Here is a 17,597-nt window from a genome sequence, read left to right as displayed (position 1 = left end):
ACTTGAAATTCTTCTTCAATGACATAAGTGTTTTCTACATTAAGACAGTGAGTACAATATCTAAAATCATGGTCTATACTAATATGTCGTCCAGTTTCAATACGAAACTTGTGTTTGGAACATCTAAACCATGCAAGCGCTTTTCTATAGTAGAATGGAATTTTAATGGAAATATATTTTTCTGGTTCAAGCAAGGATGTATACATTCTATATGTTTCACATCTAGACGAGTCGAATAAACTCACTGACCCTTTTTGCGTGTTAACAACAAATAAGGTTTTCCTAAGATCTTACCCTTTGATCTCAGATTCAAGCTCTGCTTCGATAAACATTAAGAACAAATTTTATCAAGATTACCAAGATTCAAACTTGGCCTTGATTTTTGTCAGGATAACTATCTGTCAATTTGTAATCAAGACTCAATAATAATGTTTTTTCTTACTAGATCATAAACAAGTTTTCTCTATGATTTGTTTTAAACATTATAACAATAAACATTGTGACCACATTTCATCAGGATGAGTATTAAATGTGACTTCTAGAGTGGTATTGAGAATTTTCTAAGAATTGACCTGGTAACCTTGTTTTTGGACGCCACTGGCCGAAATTCAAAATCAGCCTAGATATTCTCAAGAAAAAACATTCCTGACCAAGTTTCAACAAGATTGAGTCTTATATATGGTATCCAGAGTGGTAACAAGTTTTTTGTTTTAAGATTTGACTTTGGTGACCTAGTTTTTTTTATGCCAAAATGAACATTCTGACCCTACCAAGTTTCATTAAGATTACAACTTAAATGTTGCCTCTTGCTTGGTTTCAAGATCTGACCTGATGGCATAGTTTTTAGATGCACATCACCAACATCAAACACAGCCTAGACGATGTCAAGATACTGTGAAGTCATTATTATTCATGGGACATTAATTTTGTTGATTAAAATTATAAACTCTACATGTGTTTGTTATAAACAAGAGGGCCTGAAAGGCCCACAGTCGCTCACCTGAGATAAAAAGAAATGACCTGTTCTTTGCAGCCCAAGATATCAATGGAACAAATGTTCTAACCAAGTATCATGAAGAATGAACAACAAATGGCCCCTTGGCGGCCATGTTTTTTTAACAGACCTGAACCATTTTTTAACTCTTCCAAGATATGTCCAAATTTCATGAAGATTGGGAAAAAATGTGTCTTCTAGACTGTTCACATGTTGTCACTATATACATATAAATAAAACTGCCCCACTCCCTGAGGGCCATGTTTTTTCACTGATCAGGACCATTTTCAAACTCGTCCGAGACATCCACATAACTAATGTTTTGACAAAATTTCATGATGATAAGGCAAAACATGTGACTTCTAGAGTGTTCACAAGCTTTTTTACTATATAAATATAAGGAAAAAGACCCCCCCCCCCTGGCGGCCATGTTTTTTTACCGATCCAAACCATTATCGAACTCAACTGTCCTATCCAGGTGTGGTAGTGCGGTCTCCTTCGCTTACGCAAATGAACCGATCACAGGACGGTTACAGTTATGTAACTTTGTGAGCACTTATGTAATGCGGAAATATTTATTTGACAAACTCTTATTTCCGGTCAGGATGACTAAACTGACTGGTTGTAATTCAATTAACTAAAGGCGTTCAGTCAGGGACACCTAAATACACTCAAAGAATTTATTTATAAAAGAAAACCAAGGCAGCTTAAACAAAAATAACTAATTTTTATTCCAAGAACTCGGAAAATGAAGAACAATGACAGAAAATTAAGAACAGGTACAAGCCAAGTCTAAAAAATCTAAGTATCGTTACAAAAATGAACAACATACAGTAAATACCTTAATGAATGTAAAAAGAAGTTCAAAATCTGTCAATAAAACTGATATATCGTAATTACTCTATGTTTTCGGACACTCTAAAATTTCGGACACCCCCTTTTTTAGCAAAAATAATTATTTTTCGTGACTCTTTATTTTCGGACACACGAGTTTTCGTCCGTTATTTATGTCTCTAAGTTTTCCGACAATATATTTTACAGCGCTATTTTACCAAATTTCGAACCTGTTTTCGATATCTAATAACACTTCGATCATGGGGTTTTACAACCAGATTAACATCATAAAACATTGCGGGTGCATGCCTGAGGGCAATGGAACATTACATTTGCGTTATTGGGTAAATAACCTTGTAAACCGGTATTAAACAATGGTTTCGCCGATAGCATAAGCATTATGACAATTACCAGGGGTAGTGTCAATTAACAGTTCAATTATCTACCGCAATGGTACTATCCCTTCTCAGTAAAATAACTGTGACAAATACTAAATGTTTCAAATTGTGATGCACCCTATTACAAGTTTTACGAACAATGGAAGGTATTACACAACAACTATCGGAAATGAACTAATAAAGAATTCATAGTCTGCTTTTTTTACTGCGTTAATTACAGGTTCAAACAAGCGTGTATCGGTACATCACATGCTCATTTTTGAACTCGTTGGTCAAAGTACAACCTTGAAGTAACTTTCTGTCAAATAAATTAAGCATTTACAATTATTTAAAATGCAGTGCAAACATGTATAACTGTAATTTATACGGCATGGTATTTTACAAGCGCATGCTATTACCGGTAGTCGTTGATACCATTGACGCTTTTTTCAGACACTTCCATTTTCGACTCTAAGTTTTCGGACACCTTTATTTTTTTAATATTTTTCGTATCTAAGTTTTCGGACATGAAAAAAATAATTATTTTTAAGTGTCTGAAAACATAGAGTAATTACAGTAAATATAAGTTACTGTTAGTCTAGAAAGTGCTTCAAAAATCTAGTTTACAAAATAGGTCTAATTTAATCTAAAGAACAATATTTATGGAGATTAGGAAACTTCAGTGAATCAAATGTAAAAATAAGAAAAAATTACTAAATTTATTGAAATAGAATAGAGTCTTTCTAATTTAGACAATGCCAAATAAAAATAATCTAAATAATAAGAATAATTTAGAAAATAATGCCAAAATGTCTTGATGCTGGTGTTAAAAATAATTTAGAGTTTAATTATTTCAAAATTCCAACCTTTTTCAAGAGCTGTTAACTTTTCAAGAAAGCATCAAGAGGTGTTTAAATCAGCCAAAACAGCTTATTTATACAGTTCAGAAGAGATCAATAGCAGAGTAGTCAATTTTCCCTCAGAACAGTGCATTTATCAATGATTAATATCTTCCCAAATTCCAGAGCAGAACTAAAAATAGATTACTGAACCAGGTTAAACAAGGGAGATAAATACTGCATAAATACTGCAAAATCATGTACATGTTGTCTTTCTTTCAGATATCTCTTACTTGAAAGGCTTATCATAATTGTTAATGACTAAAACTGTTATGTTAACTATGAAAATTCCGTGTTATGAAAAATTACATAATACACTTAATGTCACATAATATTGACATAATAAAACAAACTTTACTACACAGGAAACAAATGTTTCTGACCAAATTTCATGAAGATTGAGCAAACTAGAAAGTTAACAAGATTTTACTATAGTCATACATGTATATAGCCATATAAGGAAAAATGCCCCGCCCCTTGGCAGCCATGTTTTTCAAGCCAAGGTTACCATTTTAGAACTCATCCAAGATATCATTGGGACAAATCATCTGAGCAAGTTTCATAAAGATCAGAAAATAAATGTGGCCTCTAGAGTGTTAACAAGGTTTTACTATAGCCATATAAAAAAATGAAAAATGCCCCGCCCCTGGTGGCCATGTTTTTAAAGCAACCAAAACCATTTTCGAAACCAACCGACATCATTTTCGAACTCGTCCAAGATATCATTGGGATGAATCTTCTGACCAAGTTTTATGAGGATCGGACAATAAATGTGGCCTCTAGAGTGTTAACAAGATTTTGATATAGCCATATATAGCCATATAAGGAAAAATGCCCCGCCCCTTGGCAGCCATGTTTTTCAAGCAAACATAAACATTTTCGAACTCATCCAAGATATCATTGAGACCAATCTTCTGACCAAATTTCATGAAGATTGGACAATAAATGTGGCCTCCAGAGAGTGAACAAGGCAAATATTGACGTCGCACAACGGACAACGCACGACGGACAAAAGGCGATCACAAAAGCTCACCATGAGCAGGTTGTGCTCAGGTGAGCTAAAAAGCAAGGGTATGTATGGTTTATGTTTGTATTAAAAACTCCACAGCAAGTTTAAAGTATATCAGACAATAATGTGTCAATGACTTTAACAGATTTTAATAGATACTAGATACTAGTAACAAGAAACCGTCGGAGACGGGTGATGCTCCCCAAAGTTTTTTTTGTCACAATATTGCACTATATATTCAGATAAAAGGAAACCTCTTGAGGGCAAAGTAGTTGGGGGGACAAAAAAAAATTTATATAAAATTTCAAAGGGCCATAACTCTGTGAAAAATCATCCGACCAGAACCCACTGATAATATGCAAATCTCCTCTTGCTAGTGAAGCTTCCCATAAAGTTTTATTGAATTCCGGTCATTAGTTGCTGAGAAATAGCCCGGACAAGAATTGCACTATATGTATAGTTAATGGAAAATTTCAAAGGGCCATAACTCTTTATAAAAATCATCCGACCAGAACCCGCTGATAATATACACATCTCCTCTTGGTAGTGAAGCTTCTCATAAAGTTTCATTGAATTCCGGTCATTAGTTGCTGAGAAATAGCCCGGACAAGAATTGCACTATATATGTACAGTTAATGGAAAATTTCAAAGGGCCATAACTCTGTGAAAAATCATCCGACCAAAACCTGCTGAAAATATGCACATCTCCTCTTGGTTGTGAAGCTTCCCATAAAGTTTCATTGAATTCCGGTCATTAGTTGCTGAGAAATAGCCCTGACAAAAATTGTACTATATGTACAGTTAATGGAAAATTTCAAAGGGCCATAACTCTGTAAAAAAATCATCCGACCAGAACCTGCTGATAATATGCACATCTCCTCTTGGTAGTGAAGCTTCCCATAAAGTTTCATTGAATTCCGGTCATTAGTTGCTGAGAAATAGCCCGGACAAAAATTGTGCACGGACGGACACACGACGGACGGACGGACATACAAAGCGGCGACTATATGCTCCCCCCAAAATTATTTGGGGGAGCATAAAAATAGTAAAATGCAAATCAAGAAATACAAATAACAACAAATTTAGCAGTTTGAGCCCCACCAAGTAAAGCTGCGGGACAACCAACTTACCCTTGATAAAACACTAGTTGATGCCATAAAGAGTAGCATTTAATGCAGTATTTACTATAAATTTCAAGATAAATCATTTATTCAGAAACATAAACTTTACCAAGTTTAAAGTTAAATGCAAAAATAAACATATTTAACACTTTAGAAGGTAAGGTAAGATAGGCATGTACATATAGGGATCTGGCATGAGTTGTCATATCATACCATATTTTATTAAACGAGTTCAGGAATTTTGTTAGTAAGCGAGCCTTTGGCGAGCTTACTAACGAATTTCCTAGACGAGTTTAATAAAAATATGGTATGATATGACAACGAGTGTCAGATCTTTTTTATCACATGCTTTTAAATGAGCAAATTAAATAAATATTAAGCAAACATAATGATAAATCACGAATGTTGTTTACATTTCGTGACGTCATTTGACGCATTGCAGCAAAATAACAAAACTGCGATTAGTCAATAAACGAAAACTAAGCCAATGAAAACGCTTAAAAATGTTGTATTACACATGTGTAATATAAAAAAATATGTAATGGTTGTATTACATGGGAAACAGGGTTTAGCATGTGATAAATAAGCAATTACAATGACATCAATATATAAAGTATGAACATATTTTTAACCAAACAAGAAGAAACAAAATGCCCTTAAGTTAATATATAAATATAAATTGCGTGATCTTGGTAGAAAACTTATCATAAGCAAAAATGTGTCATATTTCTTTTAACAATTTTGCTAGAATCATAAGAAACTACTTCTTGGAAAACCTGTACCAATGTATAAACAGTCTGCCAAACTCGATAGTTTGGTTTAAGTTTTATTTTGTACATAAGCATAAGCTTGAGATAGCTAAGGTGTATTCAAGATGTTTAACTTAAAACTTGGTATACATAATTATATATATATTTAATAGCACCAAATTTTCTGAACAATGCAGTGTTACAGTAATATATTTTTAATAAATTTTAGCTGCAGTGAAGGATATTTTAAATGCATTTAAGCAACAGTTTTACTTTTTCAGATTATTCTTACTGATGGTGCAAAACAAATTATATGTTCCCTCATAGTTCGAATTAGCAGAATACAATCATATATTGGAGTTACCCACCAACGAGTTCTGAGTTATTACATGGTGACACTGACGGTTTAATAATAGATAAAAGCACCGACATAGGTAACAAGAAACAGTTACTGGCGTACATACAATATCTAGACCAGGACGGTGTCAAGTGCGTGCTGCTAGAGAACATGCTGAAACCATTGTAGAGAAAATTACAGACTGTCTGCAAAGAAAAAAGATTGACATTAGTAATATGGTTGGAATGGAAACTGACGGAGCATCAGTTAAGACAGGTAGCAAAAATGGTGTAGTGAAACGACTCAGAGACTCAGCCCCTCCCCTGATTGGTGTACATTGTGCTGCACATCGCTGTGCTCTTGCTGCCTCTCAGGCTTCCAATTCAATCCCTGAACTCGCCTCCTTTAATAGGACAGTATCAAACATCTTCTACTCCGTTTCCAACTCTGCCTTGAGATCAAACAGGTTAGCTGAAATCCAGTCCCTCTTGCAGTAACCAACACTGAAATTTGTTAACATTCATTCAGTTTGATGGTTGTCTCATGCAAGTTCTGTACCGCAGTTACCCTGCTTTAGTGACGGCTCTTAAACATGAAGCTATCAGTAACAATGTCGCAAAAGGTTTGTTAAAGCAAGTTGTGCAGTACAATTTCATAGGTTTCATACATATGTTGATGGACATCATACCCTTAATTGGCCGACTCTGTAAGACCTTTCAAACAAATGTAGTAGACTTTAGTAAGATCAGACCAGCTGTCTCTGCCACATGTGACTCTCTAGAGGATCTCCTGGAAGCTGAAGGTGTCTACACAGATAAGTTGTCAGAATTTATAAAAAATGAAGATGGTAAAAGTGAGAACAAGCGCCCTGTTTCAGACAGCAAAGCTGCTGTTGTGAAAGACAATATATCAGAGAACATTGATGGTTTTAGTGGCTTTGAGCCACTATATAAATACTTTCAATAAATGTAACTCTGATTGATAGTTAACTGAATGATCAGCTTGTTAAGTATTATGTTACATGTCTTACTTATGTGTTGGTATTTTTTTTATGCACTGGAAAACGCACAATTCTGAGAACCATAACAACTTATTCACCAATTGCTGTTGTCCGCGTAAACGAACACGCATTGTTGGAACGAATCAAACTAGAGGAAGTCCTGACAACACCCAAATTACAATTACAGAAAAATAAATATTATTTGGCTGGTGTTACTATATATCAAAACAATCATTATTGTTCTGTGGTGTTATTCGGAAGTGAATAATGGTGGTATGATGGACTGGTTGGAAAACTTCAGAGTTTGCCTAAAAATAGACTCTTGGTTCCTATCTCATAAATATGGTGAAAGTGAAATCATTCATTGTGTAAGATTGAAATATGCTGATGTTGAGAAAAATGTGTTGCAAAGAATCAGTGAAGAATACATTAACAAAGTTGCTCATAATCTCAGAAGCAGGTTTAATGAGATGCTTTCTGCCATTGACCCTAATGTGATAAAAAAGAATGAATCCTGCCTAGCATCCTTTGGTAAGGAAAACATCCTGAAACTTGGTAAACATTTTAGCATTGATTGTGACAATCTTAGATCAGAGAATGTAATATACAAAAGACTTGTCATTGGTAGTTGTAAATATATGAGTAATGTCCCTTGGATATGATGGTTGTGTTAATTTAATGCTTATAAATTTAAAGACTATGGGGGTTTGTATAGTTTTGTGGAGGTGTAGGATAGGTTGTTTCAGTCAACCACATAAAGCATACACAGGGATTAATGTTTTAATTGTGCCTGGAAATATGGAATGTAAAATACCGACATGTTTTCGTCTAGCCATGTGTTTGGCCGCCATTTGACTCATATGTGGTCATGTTGAATTGAACCCTGGACCGCCCAAAACTTCTACAGACTAGAAACGGGTTTCATCTATCAGTCAGGGAGCCCCAGCCATGCCAGAACCCCTGAGGGCGCATCGGACGCACTAGTACCCGTGGGCAGCTGGAAGTGGATACTACACAGCGCCATAGTACAACATAATTTTATGATGGTGCGGGTACAAGACAACGGCGTATATCTTCATATACTAACATTGTTAATTCACCTTCCACGCAAAGCCAGTCACAAAACTTACCGCGAGCACAGGTAGATGACGATCGCCACCCAAACCCAACTTGATGCCAAGCTCTGAGGAAAACCACTTGGACATCCGTGAGTTGATTAGAAATATGAGCAACAATATCAATGAGCAACATAAGCAGGTTGTTTATAATATGTCTTAAATAAACTATAAAATCGAAGATGTTATGTCGCAGTTGAATAACCTTAAATCGACCGTATCACAAGTCGTAGAACTATCCAACCACGTGCTAATAGTGGTATTATTTGATGTTATTGTGTTATGTATCATGGGCACAACTTTGAAATTGTATTATGTTATTTTTGATTGTGCTATGCATTATGGGCCGGAGGCCTTGATTTACTAAATAAACTGTTCTGTTCTGTAAAGATATGGATTTGCATAAGGTAGCCTTGAAAATGTTGTCAGAGCATGAAAGCATGTTGCCAAAAATATGTCTTTGTCTTTAGATTTGCTGTGTAATACCAGTAAGCAGTGTTGCTTGTTAACGTGGGTTCTCTACACAGAACCGAATAAAATCCAAATTGCTTTCAAATCAACCCTTAACAGAAATATCCGAGCAAGGTCCTAGCCCCAAAGACTTTAACTTTGCCAGAGCTATTGCAATCTGGAGACAGAAAAAGATACAACATTGAGTTGCATGACATTTTGTTGTGTATTGACAATATAAAATCATTTTGATATTGGCAGTAAATGTATTGTGACACTGTTGGGTATAATAAGACTATTATTATCTGTATTATGTGAATGATATATTTGATATTAAGATGAACTCTTATAATTGTGTGACGTAATTGAGATATATTAGATGTTCTATGCATTACGATTGTGTTTTGTTACAAAAGCAGTCATAGGGATGATTATAATATAATTGTGTGATGTAATTGAGATAAACTTGATGTTCCATGCATTAAGATTGTGTTTTGTTACAAAAGCAGTGATAGGGATGATGATAATATAATGATGATAAATACTGTAAAACCATTAAATTTCGTGTGGTACGAATTTTCGTTGATTTCGTTGGTCCGCTTAACCACGAATTCAAGTACCAACGATTATTTATACTTTTTTAAATCTGAAATCTGTAATTTCCGAATGTCATTTCCGACATTTTCTTTTGTTGTCTGTTATGCGAGATATTTGCTTTTTGTAAAAGTTAAAAAAATACTTCAGTAGGTCACATTACACTTTATGTTGACTAATTAAAATACTTCCGAATTTAAAATGTTTGGGTTATTTTCCACCCATTTGACGTAAATAATATATGTTTGAACTAAGATGTTTATGATTACTTAGTATGATAAGAACTACGATGTTCATGATTACTAAGTATAAATAACAAGTAGAGTGTTTATATAAAATATCAAATATCAAATTAACAGTTTGCAGATTTATCACATTTGTCAATTAATGCCAATTAAAGTTAAAAGAGACATAACGCTTTTCACACATGTATTTTTGGGACCTTATTACTCAATTTATTAAGTGTTATTATTATGGGACCGATTGCGATGAGAATTGAAAATATTGTCAAAACAACATTGATGGAAATTAGCGAGCAGGGGCCCACAAGTGCGCCGCTTTATCGCTCTTATCGACAATTATCGGCAACACTTTCATGCTTCAGTGCACATTAACCTCAAGTATTGCTGTCAACACAGATAAGCATATAATGCTTCGTTATTACTCTGCTTGTTTTAATAAAAGTTTTATTATTATGACAGGTCAGTCTTCCCCGAAAATTTGAAATCCACAAAATTACGTCTCAACAAATTAGTTGTTTTTTATTTGAAATCCACGAAATTACGTGTCAACGAATTAGTTGTTTTTCATTTAACCACGAAATTTCATACCGACGAATTTCTATATGTTTACAGTATATGATGAAAAGGTGCTGCCGGTACATATCTTTACTTAAATGTGTTAAATGACTTAAATGTAATAATTTATTATATGTATAATTAAGTAGATTGTAATGAGAATTTAATGTTTTTACAATTAAAAATATAATGATAGAAATAATACAAGTTGTGGAATGTACATGTTTTGTTTTTGAAAAACTTAAAATCAATATTGTTCGCACAAACTTATCCCTGATTTTCCAAACTTCTCCGTTTCAGAAAAAAGGAGAAGTCACTTCTCCCTATTTTAAGGCAAAGCGTAGTAGTCTCTGGGTGTCAGAATGGTTGTGAATATATAGCTGGAATACAGATAACAATAGGTGCTAGACATTTATTGATGAAGTTTAGGCAACTGGGGACAGTATGGCTGCAAAAGGAATAAGAAATTCGCCGGAAACAGAGTGGGGAGATATACAAACGTAATTTTCTAGTTCACCAGGGCGCATTAGATCTGCAAGACAAACCAGGACGTCGAAAAGTTGGGAGTAATATTATCCAACATGGGTCGTGAATATGTCAAAATTTATTATTCTTTGTATGGTTGCCAGAAGTGTTGGCAGATGAAGACAGGGGTATTGCACACAGGCCTGCAGAAGATAGATATGTTTTGGACTCTGTGCTAGCAAAATGTGATCATCATTTTGGGTGTTCACAAATTCAGAAACATGAAGCGACTGAAATTAGTGAAAACTACAAGAGTTCAATTATCTGAAATTATCCAAAAGCTGGGTACTGCCAATATGGAGAGCAAAAGGATGGTTTCGTATGTGACATGATAATTAATGTGTTAGACGACAAAAAGTGTTCGGAAAAGCTCTTGGAAAATTCCAGCAAACCAATAAACATTGGAAAGGGTGATTCAACGTGTCTTCACATTGAACTCACAAATGCTCACATTAAGCCTTTGCACCCAGAAGTACATGTGGCACATCAAATAAATATGGCAAATGTGTTGCAAGACAAAACATTTCAAACAGTATCATGTCATTTTGCCAAGTGTTGCCAAATGCATGCGTTCAAAAATTGTCCAGCACAATTTAACATTTCAAGAAATTGATGGAAAAAGAAACTTTTATCTGTTGGGCAGAGATGACTCTGTGAAACTAAGGCCTCATCATGAGAGTAAACAGTGCAAAGATGGGAATAGAGCAACTGATATAAAAATTCAGTGATGTTCTAGCCGATGAAACTGTTTGTTTGCCAGGGGAGTATGACATCAAGATCAATGAGACAGTGACACCTGTGGTTTGCCAGGGGAGTATGACATCAAGATCAATGAGACAGTGACACCTGTGGTTTGCCAGGGGAGTATGACATCAAGATCAATGAGACAGTGACACCTGTGGTTTGCCAGGGGAGTATGACATCAAGATCAATGAGACAGTGACACCTGTGGTACATGCACCTCATTCAGTTCCAGTAGCTTTACAGGGGTGAATTGAAAGAGCAGTTAGACCATCTGTAGCGATGCAATATAATTGCAAAACGAACAGAGTCGACAGAATGGGTGAATAGCATGGTGTACATGTATTCAGTATTGAGTCATACTTTTCTACAAGTGTTTTAACAGTTAAACTCCAGACAAAAAAACACAACAACAACAAAGAATTGACAGGCAGATAGCTGAATACCTCTTACAACTGAAATGGGCTAAAATACCTTGTCACTGGCCATATGAGTCTATGATAATCTTGTTGGATTGAAACAAAGTCAAGAAACAGCTGTTGCCAGAATTAGTTTGAAGACAATTACCGGTAAAATTGATTTGTCAACATTGTTTGTTTAAAGGTAGTTACATGCAAGTCTTCCCTTTTTATGGATTTAGAGGGATGGGAATGCAACCGTGTGGAGTGGAAAGTTTGCTTAACTAATTGACCACTGAACTCATTTAATTTTATTTAATTGTTAAACATAAAATAACATGGGTATAAATGCAGAAGTTGTGTCATCACAGCAAGACTAGCATTTTCCTCTATATGCTTCATTCTCATTATTTTGTACAGAAAGCATAGGTGGGATCAAACTCAAGAATCTCCCAAAAAGTTCAATAGCATAGAAAAAAACGCATTGTATCCAGTGATTGAATTCAATCCGAAAGATAACGTGTTTTGTGTCTGCAGGAAGATGTCTCCACCAAACTTGCCCAGCTCGCCATATTTGAAACTCCGCATGTGGGGCCAGTGCGTCATGTGCAGCCACTGGGTACATTTAACATTCTGCAAAAAAACACGGGTTGCAAGTAGGTTATTTAAAATTCTTACATCCCTGTTCTCAGATGGAATATTATATTTGAAAATAAATTGCTTTACTATTGAAAATACACATGACAAAGTGTCTAAGACCATTGACTTTTAACATGTGACTTATACAAATATTTCCTACTGGCAGCACAATTTAGAAGCTGGTGAAGATCTTCTGCATGACAAAGATCCTTGACCCTCACCTTCACAAGGCGAGGCATTGACGAGTATGGATTGGTTCTAGTTGTCTGAATACTCCTGTGTTTGAGAACCTGATAACAACGAATTACATTTTCGCAAATCATGAGTCACCCTTGCGAGTCTAAATTTTAAGTATTATGCGCCGCTTTGAAATTTTGAAATATTAAAAAAAAAAAATTACCTTTGACATTGAAGGATGACCTTGACATAGACCTTTCCCCACTCAAAATGTGCAGCTCCATGAGATACACATGCATGCCAAATATCAATTATCTTCAATATTGCAAAAGTAATGGAAAATGTTAAAGTTTTCGGACGGATGAACAGACTGACAGACAGACAGACGGACTGACGGACAGTTCAACTGCCATATGCCACCCTACTGAAGGCATAAAAAACCTGTTGAATGCAGCTTTCTTCAATGGTGTGGTTTAACACACAGATTCACATCAATCCTACTCACAGGTACATACATTAAATGCTGCTCCTGCCGAGCATACCGTTGTCAGAGACAGACGTTGATGCTTCATCGATGGCCCAGTCTATTGACCTGGTTTGGTCTGAAGCAGGCTGTACTATAGAACCTCAGGCCAAAAGTCCCTTAATAGAGCCAATTACAAAACATAAAAGAATGATAGACTCTTAAGTGCTACATGTAGCTGATCTTCTCTTGGCTGTATTACAGCTCAAGTAACAAGAGCACCGCCTTGCGGGTGCAGACCGCTCATCTATTTTTCTTTTTTAAGGTGAAGGGACCTATGTCAATACTTAAATAAAAAAAGATGGAGGGGTGGGGTGGAGAGGGGTGTATAGTGGGGGGCGGGGTGTGGTCATTTATTACATTATGTTCCAAAAATAAGAAATAAAAATGCAAAAAAATTTTTTACTTTTTGTTTGTTTGGGGGGGGGGGGGGGGGGGGGGGGGAGATTCTTGGGTGGAATAGTTGGACGGTCTTTCAAAAATAAAATAATAAAAATAAATATTTTTGTTTTTTAACCATGTTTAAAAAAAAAAAAATTGGAGGGGGGGGGGCGGGGGGTATAGTGTGAGGGTGTGGTCATTTAAAAGATGATCTTTCAAAAATATAAAAGTATAAAAAATACTTTTTATTTGGAGGGGGGGGGGGGGGGGATTCGGGGAGGGGGGGGGGCATGGGGGATGGTTTGGGTGGAGACTATTGTAGTATGTCAGGTAAGAGTTGTTTTGTCAAAGTATCGATCAAATTTGATCATAAATAACAAAGTCATGGCAATTTTAGCAAAATTTAATTATTTGAGTCAAGGTCATTCAAAGGTCAAGGTAAAATTCAACTTGCCAGGTACAGTACCCTCATGATAGTATGAAAGTATTGAAGTTTGAAAGTCAAAAAGAGGCCATAATTCTGTCAAAATGACAACCAAAGTTATGCAACTTGTCCTGTACAGTCCCCTTATGATAGTTTGCGAGTGTTCCAAGTCTGAAAGCAATAGCTATGATACTTTACGAGTGAAGTGGACCAAAACACAAAACTTTTAACAAAATTTTCAGTTGTCTAAGTATAAAGGGGCCATAATTCTGTCAAAATGCCAGTCAGAGTTACATAACTTTGCCTGCACAGTCCCCTTATGATAGTAAGTGTTGCAAGTATGAAAGCAATAGCTTTGATACTTTAGGAATAAAGTGGACCTAAACACAAAACTTAGCCAAATTTTCAATTTTCTAAGTATAACAATAGCTTGTCACACAGTAGTGCCGAATCCCCGCCGAAATGTGTTTGCTTGTATGACAACATTTGTTTTAGAGAGTAGAATAATATTTGTAAAAACAAATAAAGGGAGATAATTCATTATGCTCCGGACAAAAATTAACTTTGAAATTAAATAAAGGGATATAATTCAAACACTAAGGTAGATAGAGTTATGGTTCCTAGTCACTGCACTTCTCCTACTTGCCATCTGTTTAAGTTTGAAGTTTCAAGTAAATCCCTTCAGAAGATTTAGAGTTATGCTGCAGGACAAAAATTTACTTTAAAATTATATAAAAGGGGAGATAATTCAAAAACTAAGGTAGATAGAGTTATGGTTATTGGTCACTGCACTTCTCCTAGTTGCCATATGTTCATATTTCAAGTTTCAAGTAAATCCCTTTAGTACATTTAGAGTTATGCTCCGGACAAAATTTACTTTAAAGTTATATAAATGGGGATATAATTCAAAAACTAAGGTAGATAGAGTTATGGTTCTTATTCACTGCACTTTTCCTACTTGCCATCTGTTCATATTTTAAGTTTTAAGTAAATCCCTTCAGTAGATTTAGAGTTATGCTCGGGACAAAAAATTACTTTGAAATTATATAAAAGGGTAGATTATTCAAAATCTAAAGTAGATAGAGTTATGGTTCTTGGTCACTGCACCTCTCCTAGTTGCCATCTGATTATATTTCAAGTTTCAAGTAAATCCCTTCAGTAGATTTAGAGTTATGCTCCGGACAAAAATGTACTTTAAAATTATATAAAAGGGGAGATAATTCAAAAACTAAGGTAGATAGAGTTGTGGTTCTTGGTCACTGCACTTCTCCTAGTTGCCATCTGTTAATATTTCAAGTTTCAAGTAAATCCCTTAAGTAGATTTAGAGTTATGCTCCGGACATACATTTACATTAAAATCATATAAAAGGGGAGATAAGTCAAAAACAAAGGTAGATAGAGTTGTGGTTCTTGGTCACTGCACTTCTACTAGTTGCCATCTAAGTATATTTAAAGTTTCAAGTAAATCCCTTCAGTAGATTTAGAGTTATGCTCCGGACAAAAATGTACTTTAAAATCATATAAAAGGGGAGATAATTCAAAAACTAAGGTAGATAGAGTTATGGTTCTTCGTCACTGCACTTCTCCTAGTTGCCATCTGTTTATATTATAAGTTTAAAGTAAATCCATTGAATAGATTTGGAGTTATGCTCCGGACAAAGTTTCAGCCTGACGGACAGACGGACGGATGGACAGACGGATAGATGGACAGACGGACAGGACCAATTACTATATCCCCTCCGAAAAATTTTTCGGCGGGGATAAAAAGGGCACATAATTCTGTCAAAATGCACGCCAGAGTTATCTCACTTTGCCTGCCCAGTCCGCTCATGATAGTTAGTAAGTGTGCCAAGTTTGAATGCAATAGCTTTGATACTTTATGAGAAAAGTGGACCTAAACACAAAACTTAACCGGACGCCGACGCAGACGCCAAGGTGATGACAATAGCTCTTTTTTTTTTCTTCAAAAAATAGATGAGCTAAAAATGGATACATATATAAAATATGTTACTCCCATTTGGTTGTCAAGGAAGTGAGCATACTTAAGATTCTATCCATACATAAAAACTATTAAAATCAATCACATCAGTACTTCAGAAAATTACAGTAAGACAGTGAACAAGAATTTGTAACTATTATTAAAAGCAAGTGAACAAGCATTTATTGGTCTTTCTGTATTTAGAAGGAGGTGAAACCACCCAAGTGGAGTGGAAAGCTCTTTATAATAATGGGCCACTGAAATCATTCATTTTAATTGGTGAACATAAAATATCAAGATTGTTTATGTGGAAGTTGCCATTACAGAGAGTCCTTTCGTTTGGAATTACTTCCATTACTTTTAATGCATGATTCTTTATTATTTTTTTATTATTTAAATAATGTATCCAAGGGAAAGCTTATTGTTGTTATCAGACACTCAAAAGTTGTTTAAAGGGAAATACTTACTTATCCATCCAATCTGATTTACCAAAGCCAAGATATACATTTCCTGCCAACACGACATCACTTCTGCAGCAGATGAATGCTGATCTCATCCAGACCTTCACACTTAAGTACAGGTGATGTCAGCTCCAATATGTCCACGTTGAAATGGAGAAGAAGCCACACAAGCTTGGTCCAAACTCTTACCTCAACAAGAGGAGTTGGCCAAAAAAAGGCCAAGTGTTGAATGGCTAGGAGAAGTGGCAAAAGTCTGTGATGAGTATACACTGTAACACCTCAATGGATAAGTGACAATATTCATCCTATTCATCGAAGAGTTAAATATCCTAGCAACATGCCGCAACTCAATCATTAAAGGACATCAGACTCCTGGACATTACAACTCCCATTGGTGCTGCCAGAATTGATGACGTTGAAGCCTTACTGCAAAGTGATGATGATGGCCTATGCTCTGAGAGGCAGCTGATTGCGGAATGGGATCCAGTTAAAGAATCTACCCTGGAAGTAACTGTTCCACTGCGGAGATCCCCTGGAGAGTGCTTGTCCTCAGAAAAGGTCAAGGCTGTCACAGAGGGATGAAAGACAGAGCCAATATGTTGCTAGAAGGCAGCCATCAAGGGATAGCTCTTGAAAAAGAAGCAGTGTTGGCTCTTGAAGCTATTCCGAAAAGTCTCCATCCTACTCTCACAGAAGGTAGTTAGTCCAGTAGAATCTTCAAAAGCGAAAACAAAAACAGACCTACGGATAAAGAGTCGTTTAGACTCTGCTGTATGCAAGGTTGCCAACAAAACTGACACGCCCTTATACACTGGCTGAACATGAAGCGGATATTTGATGAAGGGCAGCAACACCAAATGTTACCACACAGCGTATTATAGCCTTAATTCTTTGTGCCTTTACTCTTAATAATTAATAATTTTCTGGAAATATTTAGAGAGTTATGCTCCAGACACACAAAAAACAATTATGCAAGTTATAGACAGACAGACACACTGCATAAAACCTTATAACTGATATGGGCTAAAAGATCTTGTCATTGGCTAACATCCTAAATCTTTCAGAAAAATGTAG

General features: G+C 35.6%; 2 long non-coding RNA genes across 2 annotated transcripts in view; both read right to left on the bottom strand.

Moving 5' to 3' along the window:
* Positions 1-1,701: 1,701 nt before the first annotated feature.
* LOC127861514 (uncharacterized) overlaps positions 1,702-17,597 on the bottom strand; it is a 50,336-nt gene continuing 34,440 nt past the window's right edge. Inside the window, exon 2 of the long non-coding RNA XR_008040250.1 lies at positions 1,702-4,367. This is a non-coding gene — a long non-coding RNA (uncharacterized LOC127861514). The remainder of the gene's footprint in view (positions 4,368-17,597) is intronic.
* On the bottom strand, positions 5,305-13,609 carry LOC127861515 (uncharacterized). Its single transcript, XR_008040251.1, has 2 exons — positions 11,748-13,609; positions 5,305-11,647 (listed from the first exon to the last, which is right to left on the bottom strand). It is a non-coding gene; the product is annotated as an uncharacterized LOC127861515 (long non-coding RNA).

This window comes from Dreissena polymorpha, chromosome 16 (assembly GCF_020536995.1).
Source record: "Dreissena polymorpha isolate Duluth1 chromosome 16, UMN_Dpol_1.0, whole genome shotgun sequence".
In the NCBI taxonomy this organism is placed as follows: Eukaryota; Metazoa; Mollusca; class Bivalvia; order Myida; family Dreissenidae; genus Dreissena; species Dreissena polymorpha.
The sequence above is the reverse complement of the archived record's forward strand: the minus strand, read 5'-3'. Positions and strand labels throughout refer to the sequence as shown.